Source organism: Sphaerodactylus townsendi, linkage group LG04 (assembly GCF_021028975.2).
Source record: "Sphaerodactylus townsendi isolate TG3544 linkage group LG04, MPM_Stown_v2.3, whole genome shotgun sequence".
Classification (NCBI taxonomy): Eukaryota; Metazoa; Chordata; class Lepidosauria; order Squamata; family Sphaerodactylidae; genus Sphaerodactylus; species Sphaerodactylus townsendi.
In genome coordinates, this window is record NC_059428.1 from 51461172 (window position 1) to 51471473 (window position 10302).

Below are 10302 nucleotides of genomic sequence, written 5' to 3' on the forward strand. Positions count from 1 at the left end.
AAGAGTATTGCATTGTTTCTACGTAGCATTACCCATGTTTCTCAAAAAACAACAAAAACAGGGTGAGTCGAGAATCCTAACAATCAGGATGGCAGACGGCTTCAGTGCACAGATAACCACCACTAAAAATGGACGGAAAATAGGTTACCCTGGCCTGTTTGGCATCTCCATTACACCAGAATGGCATCAACCAGACTATCACAGAAAATCACCATGGTGCACAAGCAGCCTTTAGAGTTTCAAAAAGGATTTTATCAGCTTTAAAAAGTATATTTTGACAATAATCAGGGGGAAAAAACCACAGATGTCTGAGGGGCTAACATGTGACATGAGAGCACCATCATTGGCTCTTTCCAGAGATTTTAATGTAAAGCCATAAAAATACTTGCCATTTTCCTATAGAATTATCCCATGCAACTCTGGTGATGCAAGAACACTGAAATCGTATGGGAAGAATCAATGACATGATTATATCCCACTTCAGTATCACTGCTAACTCAAAGTGCGTTGGCTAGCAGTGGCATAGTGGCTAAGAGCAGGTGCACTCTGATCTGGAGGAACCGGGTTTGAGTCCCCGCTCTGCCGCCTGAGCTGTGGAGGCTTATCTGGGGAATTCAGATTAGCCTGTGCACTCCCACACATGCCAGCTGGGTGATCTTGGGCTAGTCACAGCTTTTTGGAGCTCTCACAGTCCCACCCACCACATAGGGTGTTTGTTGTGAGGAGAGAAGGGCAAGGAGATTGTAAGCCCCTTTGAGTCTCCTACAGGAGAGAAAGGGGGGATAAATCCAAACTCTTCTTCTTCTTCTTCCAGCTCTCATCTGAGTCAATTTTCTGCCCTCTGAGTCTCTTCCAGATTCTAACTTGCACTTTCATAACCAATAGGCACACATTTACTAATTTCCTTCAACTGAGGAGAGGGAACTTGATGGCCTTTTTCAGAGATATTAAACTCCAACCACTGATTCACATTGGTTATTCTCTTCTGCATTGTTCCCATGCTAAATACCAATTTGGAAATATGGCAACCTGAATTGTACAGTGTTCCAAATGTCATTACATCATAGAAATTCAAGTTGCTATTTATATATTTGTCCTAATATTTTGTAGCATACAGTGTACCTTTTTCACCCTGCTACACAGCCCCAAGTTTCCTCTTTTGGTCAGTCCTCATCAGTCCATATCTTACCAGCTTATATTTTCTTGGTTCAATGTGCATTATATTATACTGACTCACACTGAATCTCATTTGCTGCACTGTCACCTACTTATGCAAGTTGGAGATGCTGTTTTGGAGCTTCTCAAAATCTGCATTGGTTCTTACTATCCTGCAAAATTTGGTATTAGCTGGCCAGTTTGCTGCAAACTTCAAGTTCTAAACAATTTATGAACAAATTGAATATAATTTATTGTAATATTGATCCTTGTGAAAACCCATAGCTTACTTTTGTCCCTTACAAGAACAGTTTGTTTAGTCCTAATTACTTCCTGTCTTTTAAACAAAAACATATTTGATGAAGAACTTTGTTGAAAGCTCTTTGGTGTCCAGATTTATCACATTACAGTAATCTACATAAGACTCAATAAAGGAAGTCACAGTCTTCAGTTTATAAGACTGAGCAAGGCTATTAATGAAAAGGCATTTTGGAGGTTATTTGGAATGGACATTCAGCGAATTGCCATAAGTCAAAAGCAACTTGACAGGACATAACACACTCATATTTGCTAATTCCCCCTTACTTGTCATTCTGAAACAGTAAAATTTAAAATACTTTCTTCATTATATAAGTGCTGTTAACCAATACAGGAGAGTCAGTGTGGTGCAGTGGTTAAAACCCCATTTTCTCCTACGGAAACTTGCTGAGTGACCTTGGGCCTGTCACACACTCTCAGTCTAATCCTGGCTTGTGTTTGGATAGGGGATACCAAGAAATATGGGGGTCATGGCATGGTATCAGGCAATGGAAAACCACCTCCAAAGGACTCTTGACTTGAAAATCTTAAGGAGGTGCCATAAGTAATCTGTGACTTGACAGCACAATACAATAAAATAAAGGAATATACAGATTCATTATTCAAACAAAAACAAGTCGCATCACTTCAGTTTGATAAAATTTTATATTTATCTCCATAAAAGAAAATATGGTTTTCTTTTTGAATGCATCCTCCCCATGACACATGTTATCCCCATGATCAGAAGTGGGATCCAGCAGGTTCTCACCAGTTCCCAAGAGTGGGTTACTAATTATTTGTGTGTGCTAAGAGGGCATTACTTTTTTTGCATTGAGCCAGTAGTGCACAATGGTTAGTGTCAGATCCTACAGTCAGGCTGGAGAATCCACATTCAAGTATTCACCCTGCCATGGAAATGTGCTTGATGACCTTGGGCCAGTCACACATCCACATCCTAACCTCACAGAGTTGTGAGGATAAAATGAAGGAGAGGAGACCAATGCAAACTACTTTGGGTATTGACTGGGGGGAAAGGCAGGATACAAATGAAATAAATAAATAAATAGTAGTAATATTAAAATAAATTTAAAATGGACACTGTAGTATATCTTTAGTCTAATTGTATGTCATTATCTTTCAGCTTACCTATCCCATAGGCTTGTTTTTAAGGTAACAATTTTGAACAGCACAGGAGAATTAAATGGAAGAAGCCATTCAAAAGTGGTGAGAGGATATTCAGAAACTTTTCTGTAGAAAAATCATGAGAGGATGTTGCTCACATTGGCTGGTTATCAGATTGGAGATGAAGGGAATTAATTACATCATTTCCTCCTAGTCTCTGAAACTATACCTTGAATACAAAATCTACATTGGTTAAAATATATACTTGATTTATAAACAGTTCTTCAGCATTTTCCATCCAACATTATAAAACATTCCATCTAAGAAGAGTTTTCTAACAGGTCTGTGTTCAGCCCCTGCCTCTATCATAACCACAATGCTGCCAACAGGCTCTTTGTCTGATATAGTCCACAGCTGATTCTAGGTCAGTGAAAATAGATGTTTGACAGAAATCCTGACTTTAAGAATTTGAAGTTAGTGTCACTGAGTTTGTGTAGACTGAGGAGGATGCCTCAGCTGAACAAAGGGTGGTAAAATCATGTTTATCCTACCAATACGAAGTCCCTTGCTAGGTGTTTTTACAATCTGCGAAGCAAGCCACTGTGTACGCTGAGAAAACTACAAGGTGTGATTTTATGCTATCCTGGGATTATTTGTCTGTTAGACCTGTCTGCTTTTACTTTATTTCCTATTCCTCAGTTGGTCCTCCAAATAAAGCCAAACAAGATTTATTCATCTCATTCAAATTCTTTGTTTCTAAGTCTGTCTGCATATACTATCCAACATTTTATCAGATAGCCCTGAATCCCAGACCAAAAACAAATATACTATTTTCTAGCAACAGCATTCATAGTGACACATTCTGAGTGTATGCCCTAAACAGCATGTGTGAAAATGTGTTGGACCAGATTTCCTAGGTCAAAAATTAGAGGAGGCACACTGTTTGCACCATCTACACAGATCATGTGCAATTTTGTTCTGTAGGCACTTGAAGCACAATATATGCAGTCTACTTGTTGAACATGTTAATTGAGATTGAGGGGAGACCTATGGGCAATAGCTGGTCTTTGCATAGCTAGGTCATGCAGCAAGAAGACCCTCAAGTCCCCACCAACTAGATCTCTAATGGACCTTTAGTCTGTATCCCAATTTCCTTCCTCCCATTTTGGTAGAATAATTTCCATACTGTTTCTCCCAGAGTTCTTGTATCCATAGTAAACAGATGTCATTTTATTACTGTGGCAATCACCATGTGAATTGCATAACTAGAATAAGATATGAAGAAACTGGAATACTGAGAAATCCAAATATGCCACATCTATGTTGCAATTGTATTTTTCCTCCTTTTACTGACACACACACACACGTGTGTGTGTAAATTTGAGAACCTTTAGCTCAGACGGAAGCCCTCAAACATTAAAAAAAACATGCACTTGGCAGCCTCATGATACATTTCCTATTGTATCATACTTGCATCAACAACCAAATTAGATACACAAGCAAACATATGCAAAGCTGTAAGTGCAAAACCAAAAGCAGATTTAGTCTGTCAGTGAAAATGACCAGATTTAAATAATGAATAGTACTAAAAATGTTAGCTGAATTATTGAGAAAGGCTTTGCAACAGGCACAAGTTAGATTATGTTTACCTGTCTAACTATGATCAGTCTGATACAGAAGACAGGATGCAAGACAGGTCATACCCATGCAATCTTTCCTGATATTTCAGGGTCAACCAAGATGTGACAACAGCAGTTGTTGTTCCTGTATTGTTAATAGGTATGCCTCCTAATAGGGGCAGCAGTGGTGTAGTGGTTAAGAGCAGGTGCATTCTAATGTGTAGGAACCGGGTTTGATTCCCTGCTCTGCCGCCTGAGCTGTGGAGGCTTATCTGGGGAATTCAGATTAGCCTTTGCACTCCCACACATGCCAGCTGGGTGACCTTGGGCTAGTCACAGTTTTTCAGAGCTCTCTCAGCCCCACCCACCTCACAGGGTGTTTGTTGTGAGGGGGGAAGAGCAAGGAGGTTGTAAGCCCCTTTGAGTCTCCTACAGGAGGGGAAGGGGGGATATAAATCCAAACTCTTCTTCTTCTCTTCTTGTTCACATATATGAAATATTTCATTTTAAAGGCAATGGATAACATTGCCAACCTTCAGACAGGACTGGCGATCTCCTGGAATGACAACTGATCGTCAGATGACAGAGATCAGTTTCCCAGGAGAAAATGGCAGTTTCAGAGGGGTGGACCTTTGGCATCACATCTCTGCTAAGCATGTTTGCCCGGCTCTGCCTCAGATCTTCAGGAATTTTTCTAACCTAGAGTTGGCAACTCTTGCAATGGGTGAGGGGAACTGACATCTCAGTCATCTCTCTGAGATCTATGACCATCAACTCTATTTCCTCCCCAACCCAGCTTTGATACTAAAAGTCAGCTGGGTTGAGAGAAAAGTGTCTGAGATAATAGATTGTGAGGGTTGAGGGCAAAATGGTTTAGCTGGCTGCTCTAAGCTGTGAGTCTTATTTAATATTACTTTAAAGCTCTGAGCCTACTTTATATATGAATTAAGCCAACTTGCAACATAGTGACTATTGATATTCATGTATGAAAGCTGACAAATAAAGATTATGAATGTATGAAAATAGGAATTTCCCAACTTTTGGAGTGCATAATAGTGACTTCTTAACAGTCATTTTTAGGTGGCTTTCAAAATTCTCATCCCTGAATCACCAAGGACATCCATGTCTGAAGGTGAATTGACCCAGACAGATTTTGTGAATTCTGATACTGTTCAGACTTACACTGTTTTAAAAGATAAGATGACACCTAGCATGTTTGCAGCAAACAGATTCTGCGACAAAAAATATGGCTGATTCATTTGCACCAACAGATATGTCTTTCTTCTGGTCTGCTGTGAGTCCCACATATAAACATACTAAGAACTGGCAATATAGCTGCACGTGTATGAGAAAGCAAGTTTAAAAAAATTGTTAACTCAGTTTGAATTAATAAATTGTATAATATAAACTCAAAGCAATATAAGAAGCTTCAAAGTATAAAAACAAGGCTTTGTAACACAATTACAAATTTTTCCCATTAAGGAGAATTCCAGTGGATGATCCCACCATGTGGATCAAAATATTTGCAACAAGTAGGGAAAAGTCTCTACATGCCACACAGTTGTAGAAAAATAAGGATTTTTAAAAAAGGGGTTGGGGGCGGGTAAAATATCCCAAATCAGAAAAACTTGGTTCTGTGCAGACATCTCAGGAAACCTCAAACATGAAGTTAGGTGCTGCCAGAGAAAAGATGGAGAAGGGAAACAAATCAAGGCAGAAGGAGAGCCAGTAAGGGAGTGAGGATAGCTTCCAGTGAGAAGAAAATAGGAAAGAGCAGGGGAGTTTTTACAAAAAGAGCACTCAGATCCAAGGAAAGAGAGGAGAGAAGGTGTGGGTGGGGGCAGTGAAGCAGAACAGAACTCTCTGTGTGGGGAGGGGGATAACTGAATGGAAACTAGGAGTCAGAACAAACGGAGGAGAGTAATAGAAACATGGACAAGAGTTGGAAAAGTGTAAGATCGCAAGCTGAGGGAATGGGCTTTTCCTTTCCTTGCAGGTCCACAACTTGTTTGTCTCTGATTTCCTGAAAGTTTTGGACAAAATAAAGTTTCCTAAATACTCCCTCTTACAATTTTGCTTCTGCAGTGAAAACCAGACAAAAGCACTGACAAGCAAGATTTGGGGAAGTGCTGGCTGATAGCTCTACAAGGGTACAAGGGCATTAGGATTAAAAGAGAAAAACATTGTGTTTTCTTCCACCATCTGCAGGCAGGTAGTCAGCTTGCTCAGTTTGTCTTTCCTCCAAGTAATTCATTTTCCTTTGAAAGTGATGACAGTTGGTAAAGAAATACAGAGGATGAGCAGAAGGAAATTAGCTGTGTTTGAAACTGGGCTGTAGAAAGGAAGCTGGACTACTTTGTACCTAAAAGAGCGAGGGAGACAAGAGGGGGTACCCTGAGCTTCCTAATCTTAGTGTCTGCAAAGTACATACAATCAAACACACAGCCAGAGATGGTGCAAACACAACCGGGACAATATGTTTTCTCTTTGTTCTCGATCTAGAGGCATTAAAAATTTACCACCCTAGCAGGACCAGTCAAAGTTTCTCACCTTCCAAAACAACACAATATGACACAGGGGGAAAAAGAATAAGAGAGAGTGGGGGAAATGCCATCTTTGTCAAAGAACACCAGACACGTCTTTGTTTTCAAGTGCAACAATTGGTGGGGTCCAATCAGCTTTGATGTCTGAGATGCAGGGAAATCATATGAACTGCAGAGCCCAGCAAAGAAGATCACTAGCCACAGGTGACACAGCAAAAGCCCCACATATGCTTGCATGGGAGTCAGTCCCATTGAACTTTGCGGGAGACACAAAGCTTCATCATGACCATGGCAATCAGCTGAACAAGGTGCTAGTGAAGAATCTTATAGGAGTTTTCCTGCAAACAGATTATCCCCATCGTCATTATCTAACCCATAGCTACCCAGCTGTCTCCCTAAGGTCACCAGAGGATTGTCCTCCTTGGTCATTACGAAGAAGAGTGCATTTGGGCAGGAGCTTCTTGGCTTTCATGGTGCTCCAAGCAGAAGAGAAACTGCCCCAGATTAAACCAACCCTCCCTTTAAAGACAGAGGTTAAAAGTACACAACACTGGTCCTCTGGTACACCAGGCTGCCCTCACTGACCTGTTGGGTTCAGTGGCCATTCTTCATTCTGATCCCTGCAAGCATTCAGGTCCAAATCCTTAGCTGCAGCAACAGCATCGACAGGCAAGTGATCTCTCCCATGGGCAAATGCTAAGCAAAAGCATGCACAGGTAGTGACTCCAAAGTATCCTCCTGAGTAGCATGCATGGCTCACCTGCAGGCTAAGTCTGCTGATCCCATGCCAATGAAATGGCTCTTCACTTGACCATCCCCAGGCTTCAGAGCCCCTTAAGTGCTGTGATGTGATAGTCCAGGTTGTGAGGAGGGGCACCTCTGTAAACAGCAACTGAAGTGAAGTGTAACAGGAAAGCAGTAGAGACGGCTCTGGCTCAGGAACTGCAGCCTGACACTTGCTGCTGCCGTTGCTTCTATTGTTTAATAGCACAGGAGAGCCAGAGGAGACTCCATCACCGCCACCTGCTGGACGACTAGATCACTGCTTCCCCAAATCCATTTGACAGGCTCCACACTAATTCTCTTACCCTTTAGAAAGCCCTTAGAGACTATTGCAGGTTTTCACCTTCTCTTGCAAAAGTGTCTGATGGGGAATGTGTGAAACTTTATAACTAGTCCCACAACATTACAGATTTAATACAATTCTGTAGCATGTGATATGCAGCCTCATCACAATACTTGTTCATCAAGATATGCAACAGCTTTAAAAAACAATAAATTCACAAGTAGCCAAAAGACACCAGATATCCAAGTATGGGACAAACAGTGCAATCTAGTTTGGGCTGGAAGGGGGGGGGGAGTGGAGAAGCAGCCAGGGACAGCACAGTGAAGGGGGTTCTGCCTTCACAGAGGTTTCGGCTGGTGCAGAAAGAAGAGTAATTTGAAAACCCTCCTGCCACCGAATTGCCCCATAGCCCAAACAGACTTACATCACACAAAATGTTGGAGGGCTTTGAAGAACACATTCCTATGCTTGGGACATTCCAGCCCAGCCCAGCCCAACCCCATCCCCACTGCCCAGCCCACTCCTGGGCTCCCAGGTATGCCCTGTCCTACTCCCCCCCACACAAATGGGTACCCCTCAGACAGAAGAGAGCCTCTGTGGTGGTGCCTGCTTCTGGGTTTTGCTGCCATGGGGCTCTGGGGCACTGATCGCTGCTGCCTTTGCCCTTTATGCTAATAGGGTTACCCTTTATGTCAGTGGAGGGGGGAAATGCATCAGTGCAGCCACTGGTGCTGTTCCCACAGCCTATTCACCCACCCACCCCCATCCAGATTGGACTGGAAATTCAAGAACTGACATTCCAGTTTTCAAAAGTGTGCTGTTGTTTCTGCACTTCTTCCTTAAGCATTCTCTTTCATGATGATATTCCAAGAAGTAAATCTCAATCAAGACTCACATGAGTAATTAAGTTGCCATATAGTCCCCCATATGAATGAGATTCTTAGAAAATACCAAATATCCGTATCATTAAACACAGTTTTTTAAAGAACACACACTCTAATCACCTCTCACTTGCTACATACAAAGGATATTTACCCCCATCCAGTAAAGCCTCTTCTGCATCAGAGCACATGGGGACAATTAATAACAGAAGTGGCATTATTTTGGATAGCAGATATATGTCTTACTACATGGGAACACTCTGCAGTGTTTGCCTTATCTGTTACAACAGGTATACAGAAAGCTGCAGTTATCTTCCCATACAAAGGATCCATCGATATAGACATGACATGACTCCATAAGTAGAGATGTATTCATGCCCTGAACTTTTAATGCTTACAGATCTCTTAGTCCTTTGTTCTCTCTTCCAGATCTTTCTTTGCTGGAGATCCTTCTCATTTTTTCACAAATGTTTACAACATAACTTTCAAAGAATGTTTATTTTCCTCATTTAACCATATTCGCCTCAAGGAGGAATATGTGATCCTTTCAGCCTCTTGGGGTAGACTTCTCCCAGCAAGCACCATTACTTTCAATTGGTCTAGGCCAAAGAGCTCAGCTACAAAATAATAATCCTTAAATTCATATGCGAATGACCTGTAATGACTTGCAAGTTTATGTGACATGGATACAAACACCCACACACCATTTTCAAAGCTGTGTTTAATTACTGCAAGAGTGATTTAGAGGCAGGGTAACGTTGGGAACTGAATGGATGAAACCTGATACAATAAATGATTGCAATTGCACAATATTTAACAATAGTCAGCTCCTACTATATCCTATCACATACACTGGGAGAGTACATTCTGCCAGTCATGCAGGGTAGAGAATGTACCATTCTTCCACCCCACCCAGTATCAAAGTCATGTGTATGCAAAAGATTTGCTTCTGTTGGTTTATCCCACTTTTGGAATTTTTTGAGCAGCGAATGAGGAGCACGATAAAATACTTCAGATGAGAGGTGAAGCCAATCACAAAATGGCTGCCTTGGGGTACTAGGACCACAAAATGCCCAGAGGTTGCAAGCATTGCATCTGTCTATGATGGAGGAAACTGTTTCTGAATGGATTTTCCCTGCCCTCTTCCACTGATGTGGAGGAAAGATAGAACCTGCTATGGGTTTTAAAGAATAGATGTTTTTTGGGGAAAATCCATTGATATGTGCCACGGTGCCCTCGAGGGTTACAGTGAAGTTCACTGGCCTAAACTCTGGTGGAGGGGCATGTGTTTGCTGAATCTCATCTCCTCCAGTCTGCAGCACTACCTGCTTACATGCTAGCATAAGCAAATAAAAAAATTTGACCCAGTACTTTGCAGGTATAGCTCCTGAGAATGTAATAGCAAGCTAACTCCAATCCCTTCTTATGCAGACTCTAACTGGAGCTCTCCCTGATCAGTGAGCCAGTAGTATGTTTTGTATAAACAACACTTTGGAAAGACAGACACATCCTCTTTGGTTGCAAAATCTGTGCGTAAGACAGATTGGTAAATGTCTCTGTCATTTATTCATCGGCTGATTCACTTTTGCTTTTCATCCTCTCCTCCTAGTCTGCAAACT

General features: G+C 41.5%; 1 protein-coding gene across 2 annotated transcripts in view; it reads right to left on the reverse strand.

Annotated features, from left to right (window-relative positions):
• HTR1F (5-hydroxytryptamine receptor 1F) overlaps positions 1-7621 on the reverse strand; it is a 138683-nt gene extending 131062 nt beyond the window's left edge. Inside the window, exon 1 of one of the 2 annotated variants that reach the window (XM_048493354.1) lies at positions 7497-7621. The gene's annotated coding sequence lies outside the window, so the exon portion shown is untranslated. Of the gene's footprint in view, positions 1-7321 lie in introns of both variants that reach the window. The other variant, XM_048493355.1, reaches the window with a different exon arrangement.
• Positions 7622-10302: the final 2681 nt, after the last annotated feature.